The sequence below is a fragment of the Cyprinodon variegatus genome, unplaced genomic scaffold (genome assembly GCF_000732505.1).
Source record: "Cyprinodon variegatus isolate N-32 unplaced genomic scaffold, C_variegatus-1.0 Scaffold62, whole genome shotgun sequence".
Classification (NCBI taxonomy): Eukaryota; Metazoa; Chordata; class Actinopteri; order Cyprinodontiformes; family Cyprinodontidae; genus Cyprinodon; species Cyprinodon variegatus.
The window spans coordinates 1,362,927-1,380,186 of NW_015150515.1; the positions used below are offsets into that span (position 1 = coordinate 1,362,927).

The 17,260-nt window shown below is 38.9% G+C and overlaps 1 protein-coding gene and 1 long non-coding RNA gene across 2 annotated transcripts in view; one reads left to right on the forward strand and one right to left on the reverse strand.

Annotated features, from left to right (window-relative positions):
• The window catches only part of LOC107082797 (neurexin-1-like), a 1,206,010-nt gene that overhangs the window by 1,076,296 nt on the left and 112,454 nt on the right, over positions 1-17,260 (forward strand). The gene's annotated exons all lie outside the window — the stretch shown is intronic.
• On the reverse strand, positions 8,732-9,247 carry LOC107082799. Its single transcript, XR_001481149.1, has 3 exons — positions 9,167-9,247; positions 8,828-9,080; positions 8,732-8,753 (listed from the first exon to the last, which is right to left on the reverse strand). It is a non-coding gene; the product is annotated as an uncharacterized LOC107082799 (long non-coding RNA).

Sequence of the window (17,260 nt, forward strand, 5' to 3'; positions counted from 1 at the left end):
TATATATATATATATATATATATATATATATATATATAGTTTTTTATTGCTCTTTCTATGCACAGCATTTATTTCCAACAACTTGCTAATGTCCACAGCTGTTAGATCTGCAAAATCGGATTTCTTGGACATTATGTGTTCGATCTCCCACCTACATTGAGCACACTTCCTGAAAACAACCCTAAATTCACATGTGGCATCAATGCACTACATGTGAAATTAACATGTGGTACACATGTGATTCTTATGTGCACCAGACGTATGAGCGCTTCCAAATGTGGGGATTTAGAACATTTCATGTTGAAAGCACATGATGCCTATGTTTTCACATGTAATAGATTTTCACATGTAAGTCACATGGTTTTTCGCATATTAATCATATTGTTCACATGTGAACAATTTTTTCCCACAGGTGATTCAAAGTATACTAAGTTGATTTTCCAGCAAGGCTCCCCCCAGAGGGCGAAAGTAAAAGTGCACTGTCGTAAATATGCTCAGCTGTTCTCCTGGCGCGGTTGTTTTAAGCTTAGCAGACAGGCAAACGCAACGAATCACCATGTCTACTGCGGTAGAGAGCCCTTTTCCTCCTCCTTGCCTGCTCCGACATGGGCTTTCGCTGTTTTTTCGCTGGTTTCGCCATGATAACTGCACAAATATCGCCACTGCGCTAGCAACGAGCATGCCTTTCACTGGGGGCGTGTAGCAGTTCTCGCCCTAAAGCTAGACCGACTCTCGCGATGCACGAGACTTCTGAGCCTGTGGCTGCGGGCCGAGGGCTCCTGCAATTTCAACTACAGACCACCAGGGCGGCCGAGAACACCTTTGTTCGACCTGAAATGACTCATTTAATCATCCAAAACGTTATGGAACACATTAATTAACTGAAAAATGTTGCATAGTATGCCTTTAAATGGGAATCACCTGTGAATCCCACTTTCTTTTAACATGATGGGCATTTAAATGTGTTACAAACATAAATCGCATCTTAAAGTCTTACGTGGTACATGAGTTTTACATGTGATTTTCACATGTGAAATGCGTGGTTTTTTTCCTGGAAGGGATATCTATTTTGTTAGCTCAGAATAAAACAGAGCACAGAAAATGCTTTAAGAGCATGTTGGTAATAAAGTCTGGGATGTGGACCGTTTCACATGTTCACTATAGGTCACTCAGGACTCCTCGTTGTGGGGCTCATTATTCTCATGGTCAGCATAAGCCGTCAACAGTTTGCTTCTCTTTATTCTACACATTCAATATGATGGTACTTTTCTATATGTACCGTTGGTTTAATGAGGTGCAAACTGTCCCAAACACTAGAAAAAAAAATACTCATTACCATCTATATGCACCTTTTTAGCCATAGTGAATGACGGACTGTGACTACAAAGCTCATGGGAAAACACTTCTGTTCGCTTTCAAGGGGAGACCTTGAACATCCATACAAAGAGCACAAAGTATGCATGTGATCTGAGAGCTCTTACTGTTACAGTGGGCAGAAAATCTATCCTCTAGCTTAGACAAATGCTGCAGAAATGGTTCAATTAGCACTGGAACACAAAGGTTTTTTCCTACAGAAAATATTTAAGTTGAGGATTTGCAAAACCTGTCCAGTTAAAAATCAACTGATGCTAAAATTTACTTTTATTTGTGTTAACTACAGTAAATCACAGTATACAGTAAATACACGCCTTCTGTTAAAGCCTCAGAGGTTGAGTTTCTTTAGAGAATCTGAATAAGAATAGCACCATGAAAATCGAGGAACATATCAGAGAGTATGGTTAGTTTACAAAAACAAAATTCTGAGTTGAAAACTTCTCACATACACACCTGTACGGTATGCACCAGAATCGGAAAGGTTCGACGCAGATGCAAAAGTGCCAAACAACAAAAAGGTTTTCATATGCTCTCTGCTAAATGCTGACACTGATCACTTTGCACCTTCTGAGGATCCGTCCCCTGGAACTTAAAAAGGGACAAAATGTGAAAAAGTACCAGAAAGATGAACGTTATACAGCCGCCATATTCTTGATGACTTATTTTTTATTAGAATTTAAAAGGGTCTGAGGTTTGCACTGATTGGCTAGCTTTGCTTTTCATTTGGCTGCATTATGCTAAGTTCAGAACGCACGCTGCAGAGGCAGCTAGTTTACATACAAAGTCAATGGTTGACGTGCATTAAGTCGCAGTAAAAGGTCCTGGAACGTGTTTGGAGCAGCAGGAACAGCGCCTCAGGAGCCTCTGAGCATCTGATGCTTGTGACGCGCTTCAGAAGCAGCAGCTGCTGGAGTTGGAAAAATTTAACTTTTTCTTTTCTGCTCGACGTCAACCAATCAGAGAAGTTGATCTGGAAGCTGGCAGGGAGACAGACAACACTGCTGATGCAGAGCGCTATGATCACTCCTCTGAAACAGTTTATTAACGCCTAAAGTAACTTAAAATGTGGAATCATGCTGGCAAAATATGTTTGCTTTTATTATCTTGGTGCCTTAAGTTAGGATAATATAAGTTAAAAACGTCTTCCAGCCGCCACAAACATTAGTGGAAAACCGAGAAAAAGTGACAAGGCCCCAGTGTACGAGGGTCTATGCGGCTCCAACAGCGAAATAATTGAATGCAGGATGTTAATCATGATAAACTGACTGCACAGATGAAGTTTTCAGGTGGAATTTCTCACTTAAAAACATCTTAAAACTACTTTTTACCCACTGATCACAGCAAATATAGCTGCCATTTTTACAGACAAAGAAAGGATAGGGTAGCTCCGCCCAACACGCATCAGACCCACATTTCGACCGTGCAACCAGAGCAGCAAAGATGCTTCAGCCGTGCGGCAGAACTAAACTTGTACAAGCGTCAAAAATCAAGCAGCACTTGCATTTTTTGCTGATTGTGCTGCGTGCGGTCTGGATGTAGCATTAGATTAAAGTACAGATGAGTTGAAGGTGTTGACAGGTTGTCTGGGGTTGATACCAGTCTCATACTTTGCAACGTGGGGGAGTTAAGTTCAGAGACTAAATTTGATTTGCTTCATATTTTAGGAAGAAAAAAGACAAAAGAGATTTTCCATCTTCTCTATTTAGCTCAGTCTGCTACCGTATGTAAACAAAAACATCACTCTCCCCTCTCATGATGACAGCCTCTGTCTCTATATGAGCTACTTTTAAGTGCTGCAACTGTTTTGTTGGGCTTATTTTCTTTTAAAACAGTGTTCTCCTACATAAACGCTTTATTCTGTTTACCAGCTCCTTTTAAAACCAGTCAAACACTTCAACGATTAACCTTATTTCACATCACGGCACAATTTCCACTCACTGTTCAGGCGTTATGACTACAATATAATTCCTCTCTCACCTGGCGATTCCATCAGTTTACTTTAAGCGTTTTATCCACATTATGCATGACTGTCTCAGCAGTCGCCCAGGTGTTACACGGGCCAGAGGTTAAAGGAAAGCAATTTATACATTTAATTATTCATTATGTGTTGCTGGCCGCTGCATGATAATAGGACAGTTTGGTGTCTCTGCTCTGTCATTTTATGAGTTTTTTGTGTATTAAACTCATTTTATCCACTGCAAACATTCATTTACTCATTAATGTTTTCTCCTCACTTATCCATGGGATTTATAGGCCTTTACCGGGAACATTTAAGGAGTGCTAATGGATGAGTGTGCATGGTCAGTTAACTTTCCTTGTGGCTTTCACATCCCAAAATCTCATTGAAGCTGTAATTGCAGCGTCGGGGATCACAGAAGAAACTGGGAACAACAGTAATTTGTGCTTTTGTTGTGGCCCAGGTGGATAATGAAGTGTAGCATACAGGCTTTGTCGCTTCTCTAATGGCTCATTTCATTTATCATACGCCTTTGTAGATTCTAACAAGCAATTCATTTTGACCTAGAAGCTAGAAAATTTAAACTGTGTCATTATCGTCTGCGGCGGTGATTAATAATCACCACTTTAGTTTGCATGGTGCACTGTCTCTATCATGTCAGCTGCAAAATTAACTTCTCCCTCCGAGCAACATTTTTCTTCCTTTTTTTTTTTTTCTTTGCATGAAGGCTATCAACTCTTCATATAAATATATCAGATGGGGAATATTGGATCTAATTATTTGTTTATCTTCTTTTGATAATGGCAATTTGTTGCGTCTTATTAGACCCTTATGTTTCTAATCCTTGCACTAGACCAGTGGTTCCCAAAGTAGGGGATATGCCCCCTAGAGGGCGTGCAGTGTAAATGCAGAACATGCATGATAGAAATTAAAAAGGTGCTTTTATGTATTGATAGTAATTATTAAAACATTAAAATTAACATTTAGCTTATATAAAGTTTAATTTAATTTCAAACTTAATTTTAGTTTAATTTTAAACTTTAGTAGGAAATGTATTGAAAATCATAAAAGATAAAATATATAATTATATATATTTTATGAAAAAAAGTTTAGTTTTAAACTTTAAGTTTAATAGTAGTTTTATATTTTAATGGAAAATGTAATTTATTGCATTGGAAATATGTTTGGTTCAGCTGTTGAAATAAAAAAATAAAAAAACACTTCCTGTTTGTTCTGGCCTGAAAAGCTATTTTCAGTTGTGTAAATCTAAAAAACTAAGCGTTAAATATTGGGACAGTTTTTTAAATCTGTTCAGAAAATCAAGGCAGTTGCCATTTTTAAAATTACAAAATAAGCTGAGGATCCGTATACCTTTAAGTTTCGTGTTATTTAACATGTAAGAGTTCTGCTTTTGTGTTTCTGCTGTGAAATGTGTAAAAACCAACTTTTGCCTTTGGCTTTTGAGTAAGAGGCTTGGTATTCTTTTAATGTTTAATTTTAACAATAGCAGCTTCTAAAGAGAAGAATCAATTAAAATACCTTTGTAATAATATTGTAATAACACTAAAGTTTCTTATTTAAGTTTAAAAGTACAGCAACTTTTGTTTAAGTTACCAGTTGTCAGGGTTTGGAACTGCTATTGGGTGTCCTGGTAGTTAAAGAATGGAGCATTTGTTTCTTGGCGCAGTCAAGGGTTTAAGACTCAGGCTGTTACTGTCCCTGAAACAAAAAGAGAACAGTAAAAATAATTACAAAACAGTCTTAATTTGGGGAAAACAATACTTTTCGACACAGCTCCAGAAGTCGTAGTTAAGCCTGAAAACTGTAAAAAGAAAAATGGATTTGAGCCACTCTCTTTAATCTGGACTGAATAAAGTTTGTCTTTATTAGAATAGAATAGACAATCCCTATATTGTCCCACAATGGGGAAATTCTGGTGTTTACAGCAGCAAAAAGATTATAGAAAAAAATGTCACACAAATGTGGACCTTAGACATGTATAAGAATAACCTACTAGTGAAGAGTTAAAAGATAAACAATAAAATGTTTTTTAACAATATAATACCGCGCACCTGGAGAATAAAATAACGAATATACAGCTATGGACATTTTTACAGTAATGGATATTTGAAATATTCCCTTAGTGTCAGTGTAGGCAATACCATACAGTGAAAATAAAAGATTTTACAATTTTACTTGTTTTATTTAACTAATGTTAATAGTTCAACTGACTACCCTAAACCTTGGATTTAAAAAAAAAAGTATGATTAAACTTCCAAAACAATTAATAAAAAGCCAGGAGAACGACCTCTTAGGGATAATAAGCCAATTAATCTGAACCATGTTGGCAGACCTTTTTGTTTTTAAATTTTTAAAGCTTCCTTTTTAGAACAATAGAAATGTGCTGGTTTTTCAATGCTTCTCTTGTTACACTGCTGCTTTTGTACGCCATTGGGTTTCACAGGTGCATGTAATAATCCTCCCACCCTGTCTGAGAAAGACACAGAGCAAAAACAGATTATGGTGTCAGATTCACCGCTAGTCCTTTGCTTTGCTTAAAAACCATCACATGCCAGTTGTGTTAGCCTCGATTAGCAAGCAGCAGCGCTGGAGAGACAGACCGGGAATGAAAGGACAACAAGGCAGCCAGCCAGGGACAGAGATGTTTGCTTTATCCCCGTTTGCTCAGTTTAGCTCAGGGCAAATATTGGCCTGAGCTCTCAGTAGCTGTTCTTTTCAACCAGCTTCAACATCACACTGCGCCTGCAGAGACCAAAAAGGTAGAAAAAGAAGCTACAGGGGGGCCTGAAAGTAGAGCATGAATCGGTGGAGAAAAGTGGGTAGTTATCACTGTAACACATGAAAGAAATGGTAGTTAGAAGGAACCGAACATGCATCAGATGATGGAAAACAACATGAAGGAAGTAGAAATAGACAGTTTGCGCAACTGATTAGTCTGCAGTCCAAATCAAAATGAATCCTAAGAGCATAGTTGGGTGCATGCTCTTTACTGAGGACGTATGGCTTTCAGATTTAAGGGTAAACGTCTAGCGCCAGTTTGGCTTGAAATCCAGCATTAAGTGGCACCTATTCCGCTGCTCTTAGTGTCTGAAAGCTGCTGTTTACTGTTCTAAGACAGGTTTCTCCTTAAAAGCCTGTTCATAGCACAAACAGCACAGAAAGTATTTCTTTGACGCTGAAGAGATGAAAAGAAGGAAAAAGGCAGATTTTGGATCAAGTTAATTTTGTTTTGGGTTTTTTTTCCCCCCATTTTTGCCATGTTTAATCCCAAAGGAAAACAAGGCATTGCTAAAGTATGTGCATATTTTGGAGAGATCAACAGATTTTTATTATTATTATACATACTTGTAAAGTGATCTTTATTTATACATGATTTTTTTCAACATTTGCGAAAAGAAAATAATTTTAAAAAAAGTGGTGTTTCTGGATTTAGCCCCCTAACTCATCACATCCGCATTTCGCTACAATTACAGCAGCAGATAAATGGACTGAAAGTAAATGCGAACTTTTCTCTAAATAGCAGGGTTTGTCACCTGCACCCATTCTGAAACTTGTCACCTTGGTAACTATAAAAGAAAAGCTTGTGGCACTTGCTGATTCCAGAGATGTAATTTTGACGCATTAAATACCTGCACCGTGCAGCTCAAAGTAAAATGCGGTCATGTCTCTGAGAAACTACAATGTACACTATGGAGAGGGATGGAGAGAGAAAACCAAGCCTGGAAGACAGAAAGACTGGTGGAGTGGAAACAAGCGTGACACAGAGCATCTTACTTTGATTCTGTCCGAAGGTCACAGTGTTTCCTTTTGAATTTCAGCCAACTGCCTGCCTCACTTCTCCACAACAAGTCTTCTTCACAACAAGTATAAACACTTGAGGTGAGACATTGTCCAACAATATCTTACACAAAAGCTTTCACAAAGTCCTACAGGAAAAACAAAGAAGGTAGTCAGACAAAGGGGTTTGAAGGCTAAAACTTTGTCAACCTGCTTTTGAAACACCTGTCTCCAGCATTTAACCATAGAGCTACTGATTGAATTACTTTATCCTCCTTTGCAGTAGACATGCATTACTAGCAGAGAGGCAGCCATACCTGGCAGGTTGTATTGGGCTGTTTGTTTGAATACCTGTTTCATTCCTTATATTCATCACTCCAGCAGATTGGCTCTACCGTGTTGGTTCAGCTTGAAGGTATTGACTTTGGAGCACGCATTTTTTTCTTCATCTTGATTTTGGCCCAGGGTAACAGTAAGTTTTATGAATGATCTCAGCCCTACTACATATAAATTAACTCAGTCTAAGTCAGATAACTACAAGGAAACCAACCCTTTGGAATGAGCAATAGTGATTTGGCTTCAGTTCAGTTTAATTATATAGCATCAATTTATAACTCATATATCAAATCTTACAGGTTGGTTAAACATTTTCTGTCTAATGTAGTCTTTCTACCCAGCAGATTGCATCCAGTCACTGACTTTGCAGAATTCACTCCTCCTGAATGACCATGTAGCAATGGTAGACATTTGCTTGCAATGTGTTGTAGACTTTGCAGCAAACAGAGCATGTATGCAGCAACAGTAGAGAGGAAAAACCCCCTTTTAACAAGAGGAAACTTCTAGCAGTGTCAGGCTCAGAGGAAGTAACGTTTTAACCAGATTGACTGGGGGGTTCAATGAGGCAGAGGCTCAGGTTGAACACATCAAATTGGTAAGGGCACTTAAGCCACAGCAGAAGTGTGTGTGCAGACGCCATAATATCTGCTGTCTGAATAGTGCTGGTGGTGAGGATGGACCAGTAAGCCGGATGCTTCCTAGTGCCATTGCAGTTAGCATAGGGACCCCTCAACATCTCTATCAGCAGCTAGCAGTTAGGACAACTACTACTACATCTTTTGGGTTACCGGACATATAGACACAGCCCTTCTCAAGTTTCACAAAACAGCATTATTTCATGACATATTCTGTGTAACACAAGAACATTTCTATGCTTTTGCATCTTTTGGTTTTTATAGTGGAGAGCTTCAGCCACTGGATTTATGTGTGTAACTTCTGTTTTGTTTTTGTTTTTTTGTTATTTTCCAAAAGGCTCTAGTCTTTGACCAACATCAGTCCTTTGTATGTCTGTCACATGTGACACCCGTAAGGCTGTCTGGATTCAGAGCTCCTTTCCTACCCCAGATAGTGTCCTAACCCTTGATCAAAATTGATGGAGCTAGGAACAGGAGGTAGTAGCAAAAATTCGAGCTATTTAAATCGAGCCAGTGTCATGATTGGTTCTGAATCAAACCCACATGCAGAACACTACCAGGAGACAGATGAAAAGTTTAACAGAGTTTATTAAATGTTTGCACAAAATAAGACTGCGTTCAGGAAACAGGTCCAGGGCTGGATTCTCAGGCGTCTGCAGAGATGACAGTTCGGTTAACCAGGAGGATTGGAAACGTTGTTTAGTTTTCAGATGTTTGCAGACTATACCTTGGAGAGTTTCAGGCTTTCTTCTCAGAGGGGGGGAACCGGTTGGGTCCAGAGACTGTTGGTTTGACAGAGTGCTCAGCAGGTGCAGCGTCTAACTTCTGACTGTTGGATCAGACCTTGGATTGAGGGGTTAGCTCTCCTTCCGAGAGCAGCAGGTGGATTCCAAAGTGAGATCTTCAGGTTTGGCTCTCTAGGGCAGGCAGGCAGATTCAGGTTAAGCTCTCCCAGAGCTTCACACGAGAGACAGGTTTTCCTAGGAGCGACAAGACAAAGGCTGGTTAGAATTCATTTTTCTCTAGGGGACAAAATCAAAAGACAAAGAGGCTTAGGTTCGCTAACCAAACTTAGCTAACACTGCGGCGTCGAAGAAAGGTCTGGCATCTGCTTAAGTAGAGGGTCCTCTAATGGGCTGACGAGCTCCAGGTCTGCTGGTGAGCTCCAGCCCAGAGAACCCACGACGCACTCTGCTGGGGAAAGGTGGAACTACTCCAGATCCCAACAGCCAGAGGCTCTGGCGTAGTGGCAGAGTTGGCGAAACATGCAGATGTTATTAATTCTCAATGAAGACACCTGCTGTGTGGTTCCCAAAATCAGGACCTTTGCTGCAAACCTCTCTTTCTTCTCTCTGCTGACTCCTTATCTGATTACTATGAAGAAAGGACACCAATACCACACCTTACCACTTAGCTGAGGGATGTTTGCCCAAATGTTCCTGAAGATCCTATGAAGCACTGACCATGTGTAAATGAGAAAAAAAAAATCCACAAAAGATTCGCCACTGGGCCCAGTTCTTATTAATCATTCCATCTTAGAAAACAAATGGGTTAAAAGCATCAATACCATTCCAGATGACATGCAAGGCCACAATGACTAGATGTAATTTTCCAAAGGGAACAGTATGTACCCCAGTTTTCTTGTTCTTATTGTCTTCGTAACTTTGAGTCCAAATTAGTCCACTGATAAATATTTAGTCACACCTTTTGAAATGTGTTTGCAGTGTTGGAACATCAAGTAAGACTAAAGCGACCGATGTTCAGAATTAACCCATACAATGTCACAAAGGATTAATATTGCACAAAGCCTTTAAACAAAATACAGCTTATGTAAAACATTCAAGGACTCAGATATCTCATTCCACAGTTTGCTGACTAGATTTACGAAGCCAGGCTGAAATAATCTAAAGTACTATGGTGTTTTGACTTGATGCTCCCTTCCATGTCTGCCAAACATCCTGTCTGGTAGTCACTTTCTTTTTTTCTTTATGATCATTCACACAAGCTTAAGGATCAATTAAATCTTATTAACATCATATTAGTGTATCAGGTCAACATGTTAATGATGAGCCCTGGATGAAGAAAAGAGTTGGTGATGAAGGCTCCAGATTAGGAAAAGTAATTGGGTGGAGAAGACACTCAGCACATGTACAGGTTTGACAGTAAAGAGATAGATCCCTTTAGAAACGTAGTAACATGACCAAACTACCAATTTCATTCTTTTGTGAAACAGGCAAAATGTCATCCCAGTTATGGCTTCTTGCTCTGTTTTTGTTCTCCTGATGACATGCGGTGTAATGAGGCTTTGTGGCAGATACAGGGATTATTGCCATCTCTTGGAGTCTAGTAAAGGATTAACAGGAGCCAGTAAATCCAAAGGCTAAAGGGGAAAAGAAAGACAGGAGGAGAAAACCCAAAGTTCACAAGAAACTTTTTAGGTACTGCTAGACTTTTTGTCAGCCAAATTGGCAAACATCATCCGATGTCTAGGGCCGTCCTGGTAAAGAAAATGAACCGTGGGTGGAATGACATTGATTTCCAGTGGCACAGTAACAGAGATCCTCTCTTAACTTTTCCTAAAGGAATAAACACCCACGCTGCTTACAGCCCTTCTCTTGCTTATTCGCCCTCTTTACCTTTTTACCCACGTCTTGTACCTTTATCTTGACATGCCCTCTGTCCATACAATTGTGACCCTCTCTCTTTCCACCTCCTTTCTCCCTGTCCAGTTCTCCATCTATCTTTGAAGAGGTATAAAAGGGAACGACATTAAAATTCTTTCACGTTTCATTTGCACATGTTGATGAAACTGCCATTGCACAGTTTTTGACAGCATTCCAGCAGTGCAAGTCACAAGGATATTTCAGCACCAGAGATACACAATCATTTATCCTTTGAAAGGTAATCCTGTCACTATGGTTTCATATTTGAAGGTTAAGACTTTATTTGAAGTTGAGGAACTGCCAGATCTCAATAAAAAGGTCAGATTGGACATCATGCAGGTGGGCTATGTGGTAACAGATATTCTTAAAAAACACCTTTAACTCTTTCATGAAACAATGAAATGAAAAATGTTTACATAAATGCAATGCAATGGACTTAATCTAGGACATCAAATAAAGAATCGTCACCCAGTTCTAGAGATTAAGCTCTGCCTTTATGCCACACTCCATTATACATCACAATTCAGCACCATTAAGTGAACAAATTGGTTAAATGAAGTGGCAGAACGACCTCTCAATAAGGCATTTAACTCAATTTTGTATAAAAATCAAAGCAAAGTATAGTCCCAAATTGCTGTAGACAAAGAAAAAAGAGAATCTAAAGACTGGGTTTGTTCTGTAGTTTTGGTTTGCCTGAGACTCAGCCTTTAGAATCCAAAAAAGCATTTTTTTGCTCTCATTACAAGTCAAAATCTAATTTAGAGCTGCAAATGAATAAAAATGTGCTTTTTAAAAAAGACGACCAATGTCCACTGTAATGTTTAAAGAGACACCATTTTAGTTTTATGTTCGGAGTTTAACATATAGAAAAACATAAAAACAAGGTAGATGTTTTTTATGCTTTTGTCCAAAGCGACTTTCAAAGTAGACACAATGTTATCATCAATATGACAATAAGAGCTATTGAGGAAAATACTTTTGACCTTATGATGGAAAATGTAGATCTTAAAAAAATACATTTTTGATACTCAAAGTCAGCTTTGTTAATTGTTCATATGTACAAGAAATACAAAAAGATTGAGATTAGGTTTCTTACTATAGTAGAGACAAGACATTTTCCACCATTAAAATTAGTCAAACAAACATTAAATTAAACAATAAATAAGTAAGAAGGTAAGTAAAAATACAAAGAAAAAGTAATTGGGAAGGGAAGTTGCAGTAAAAATTTAGTTGTTGTTTTTATCAATCTGATGTGTTAAATGCTGCTTTTATGTAAATATTTTTTGTTAAATTGGAAAGAACCATTGTGGAGGATCCAAAATGTCTATTGTAGCTCCAGAGGTTGTTTTTAAGCATACAGATGCTGTGTCGTACCATGGGATAATAAAGGATTTCTTTTCAATAATGAATCACTAAAGCTGATTATGTTCATGTAATTTAACATCTTTACTTTTTTTTTTTTTGGCTGTGTGACAGCGCACAGGTGACTCAAGGTATTAACATCTGCCTGATGGCAGCGACCTGATACAGCTCTAAAACAGCTTCTTCCCCACCGCCATCAGACAGCTGAACTGTTTAAAAACTCTAAATCATGTCACAGACTGCATCACACTAAAAAACACCCAACCTAAACACTGGAAAATTGAACCATATATATTTAATACTCTGAACTTCCATATCAATGCGTTTTTTTGGTTTGTTTTTTTTTCCACACCTCGTTTTCTTTCTCCCACACTGTTTAAATTTGATCAATTGAAATGTCATGAACCATGTACAAAACAAAATGTTGTTCTGTGTACTCTCTGTATATATAAAAACACAATAAAAGTTGCCTAAGTTCATGGAAATAAAATAAAAAACATAGATACCGTAAACTGAAATTTTAAAATAAAAATGAAATCCAGAAAGAAACTTTGAAAAACTTTTTTCAGCTTTCTATTTTCTCATATTTGTCTCAAAAAAAGATCTTTAGCAAGACTAGATCTGCGCTCAGAATCAAGATTATGTTAGAATCTGTATTGAAGTTCTCCAAACCACTGTGAACAAGACTGATAATAACTCTCATTTGATTACATCTCCGTACAATACAGGAAAACTAACTGGACATTGTGTTTTCCAGAGTTTGACACTAATGCCAGGTAATGTGGAAAACCGATGGTAGTCTATCAGGCTCAGTTGGACGCGCCTCTCGGATAACTTCATTCTTGAATGCAAATGTAAATTAAAACCATGTTTGAACCCTTCCAAGGCAAGGCAAGGCAAATTTAATTGTATAGCACAAAGTGCTTTACATGATTAAAATATAGGAAAATAAAATACAATCAAAGCAAGTATGAAAAAAATAAAATAAAAAATGCAGAAACAAAAAAGAATATTAAAAACAGTTGGACTAAAGAAAATAAAAAATTTGAACTAATGATGTTTTAGTTGAACAGTTTAACTAGAAGAGTCGAAGACAATCCTAAACAAATGTGTTTTTAGTCTTGATTTAAAGCTACAGTGTGTAATAATTACAGGGATATACAGTCAGAAATGTAATATATTATACATAACTATGTTATTTATCATCATCTACGAGCTCAGCCTCTTAACCTTAATATTTGCGTTGCCTTAGAATTCGTTATTTATAATTACATAGGAGCGGGTCTCGCAGCCATGGAGGCAGACATCTTTGCGCTACGGCAGCGCAGAGCCAACAAACTAGTGATTACAAGATCGCCAAAACGTCACAACGATGTAGAAAAAATAACGGGTATATTTATTATCTTAAGTCTACATGAAATCTATACCCTACACAGACTAATGAAATACTATCTGTAAAATTATCTATGTAAACAAACCTCATCACTTGAGAAGGTAGGTGATGCGGACGTCGTGGAAGACATTTTGTCCCGTAACGCTCGCCGTACTGTTTGGGGGGAGGAGCGGTGGGGGGGGGGATGTTCATGTTGCTGCGGTCTGCAGTCTGACCGCTAGATGTCGCTAAAAGTTACTGTACACACTGTAGCTTTAAAGGAAGTCAGGCTTTCCGCACTTTTACAGTTTTCTGGAAGTTTGTTCCAGATAAGTGGAGCATAGGAACCAAATGCTGCTTCTCCATGTTTAGTTCTGGTTCCAAGCTCTGTGTAATGTTTTTGATGCATTTGCAAAACTTTTCCTTTGTAGTGTGAACTTTCTTTATTGATTTAATTGACTGTCATCGGTCTGGCAACTGCCCGATAATTCTGTTATTTCACTCATGATTCCTCCAGTTATGCCATTTGATTACATTTAGACACGCCGACTCCTTCAAATCAAATCATTCCCATGCCCTCTTGGTGTGAGAGGCATGAGAGCCAACTCTTGGTGCTTAGGTTAGTGCTTTGCTGTTTTTATCAGTAATTCTATTGCTGCATTTCAGATGGAGCCCAGGTTCCAGCTTCTCGCATCATGTCTCCTTCCTTCACAGGTTTCACTTAATAGCACCTTCATTTCATGGCACTTGAAATCATCTAGGCCTTGTTTATTTCGCGCTAGTGCATTCTAATCTTTAGGTCCTAATGCGCAATCAGCGATGAGAGTCCGGGTGGTCAGACAGGAGGGAAGTTTCAAGAAAATCCACCGATTATACCAGTGGCAGACATCAATGAATCGGCTCAGGATGAGCAGTTTTTTTCTGAAGTCAGAGACAAAGAGTTTATAATCGGGCTTATAGACGATGATTTCTCGGCTGATTCTTCAAGTTTCACTGTTGCCTCCCTCTGCAGCAGCAGGGCTCGCCGCCAGCTTGTGTGTACTCCGGGACAAATAGGCAAACCCAGCATGAGTCACGCTCTGTGGGGAGATTCAGACACACACACACAGCACATTAGTCTAATGCATTGATTTTTCTGTGAGATCTCATTCGCCATTATAGCAGCCAGTCTTGGTAGTCAGTATGAGAAGAACAACTGACCACACTTGGTGTAATGGTAGGAGGGGTTAAGGGTAGGGAAGGTGGGAGATATGGAGCTATTAAGATGCAAACAAATACAAATGAGTTAGCTGAAGAGAGAAAAGGTTTGAGGCAAGTGAAAGACATCCGTATCTTCACAAATAGTCCTGCTGAATCACAACCACAGGCATGTAACTACATCTACAGAGGCACTTGTGGCGACTGATCAGAGACATGAAGTGGGGAATCTAGGAAACTGCTGCCTGATCCATCAACCTGATTCTTGTTTTGAGGCCTTTGCCACAAACCGAACACTTCAAAGAGATTTGGTGAACACAAAGCGAGGGATTTCACCAGCCAGAAGTATAAAAGTTATGCAACTGCTTTTTTTTTCTTCTTTTTTTTTTTTTGGCCCTTATGTAATGCTGCGCTCTCTGAGTGGAAGATTTGCCTCGCTATAATGTTCCCCTTGTAGCAGATGCCACAGCCGATTTTCACTTGCAGGCATTACGTGTGCATTTTGACAAGCTTATTACCCATACAGAGGCCGAATTACCCTCGGAGGGGAGATACAAAGATATCTTCTGATAGTCTATCAGGCTCAGTAGCATGCGCCTCTGGGATAACTTCAAAATACAACCCCCCCAACACATATTTATTCTTGATTGCAAATTACACATAAATTTGAGCATTACACCAATTAAAAAGCATTGCTTCAGCTATAAGTCGGCATGAAATATTAAGTTGCTGTAACAGGACAGGGAAGCGTCAGACATGCGCGTGCATCCATGAGAACTGATTGCTTTTGGCCGGGGTTCCTGTTAAAATGTGTTGATGGGGCATGTCTCCTTCCACTCTGCTCCACTGGCTGATTCATAAGCTTCATAAATATTGCAGAGAGGCATACTTACACTGGCATGTCAAGTTAGGCTCAAGCAGATCCGGGCTGTGATAGATCATTATTGGGGAAATGGGGAAAGAAGCTGATGAGTAGTTTGCATTTCCGCCACCCCACGGGACCATCAATATGAAGTCTGTCAAAGCCAATTATTGACATCAGCAGATTCCTGCACTGGTCCGCTGCATTTTTTTCCTTATTTTCTCTTTTATTGTTGTTTTCCTGAGGCATGTTGACGTGGCGAAATGTGAAATTTCTCAGGCGAATGGTAATTTTTCCTTCTCACTTGTTTTCTATTGGTTTGTCAGACTGGGAGAGTCAAAGCTGCATGTAGGAATAAACCGCAGGGTTTTCCTGGAGCAGAAGCACAGCCTAATTGAGTTGTCAGTTAAAGGAAACAATGGAAAGAAACCCTCAAATCTACCCCCACAGTCCCTCTCTTTCTATTTCCCCATTCTTAATTGACTAACCGTGTATGCCAAGGAGAAACAAAGAAATCTTGAAGTGTTCAAAAGGGGCTTTGATCTCAAAGCACCTTAAGGCCCCAGAGGACCATCAAGGTTTCCTCTGTCCTTGTATCGCACAGTGTCTCTGTCTGCTCCTCCTCCTCCCTTTTGCGTCCTTTTCTGCTCGCAATGATCAGCGAGGGAGAGCTCTCCGAGGCTGCCAGATAACCCTGATACACACACATACAGACGCACGCCCACTGCAGTCTCTGCCTCATTCTCATTCCCCTCTCGACGGCTGCGTTTACCTCGACGCACTCTTGCTTGCTGCAAGGTCATGTTGAGATATTTCAGAAGGAAACGCTCTCCGTATTCCAGTGCTGCTCTTACTCTGCCGTGGAAGCCACAGCAGAAATCCAGAGCTAATTTAGTTTGCCTTTGGGAGAGGAAAAAAAATAGGTGGGGTAAATCTGATGGAAGGACAGATGGAACCTTAGGAAACTGATGGGTAGACATTTGGTGTGAAAAGAAAACAAATCACGGAGAAAAGAAACAATCAACGCAGTGGAGGACATTGTGAAAAGAACAACACTGATCTGGTTAAGAATACACACCATAGTTTTACATGTTTTGTTTTTATAAATGCAAAGTAGTGCAGGAAGAAATTATAAATGATTGATAAATGACAAAATGAAACGGGAAGTGTGCAATTTTAAACAGGTCCCCAGTCTTGAGCTTCCTTTTAGTGTAATTTTGGCTGTTTGACAGTTTCATCTGTTTGTCTTGTTCAAATAGATTTTATAGAAAGCATATCTGATTTTTTATTTTTTTCTTGTCTTGTTGAAGTATGAATTTTACACTGGGGTATTAGGGCCAAGCTAGAGATTTTTTTCCTTCTATTTCAAGAATAAAGTTGTAACATTACGAGAATAGAGGCATAGAATTATGAGAATAAAGTCGTAACATTACAAGAATAAAGTCGCAACGAGAATAGTCATAAAATTACGAGAATAAAGTCGAAAATTACGAGAATAAAGTCGTAAAATTATGAGAGTAAAGTCCTAAAATTTAAGAATAAAGTCGTAAAATTACGAAAATAGAGGAATAGAATTATGAGAATAAAGTCGTAACATTACGAGAATAAAGTCGCAACGAGAATAGCCATAAAATTACGAGAATAAAGTCATAACATTATGAGAATAAAGTCGTAACATTACGAGAATAAAGTCGCAACGAGAAT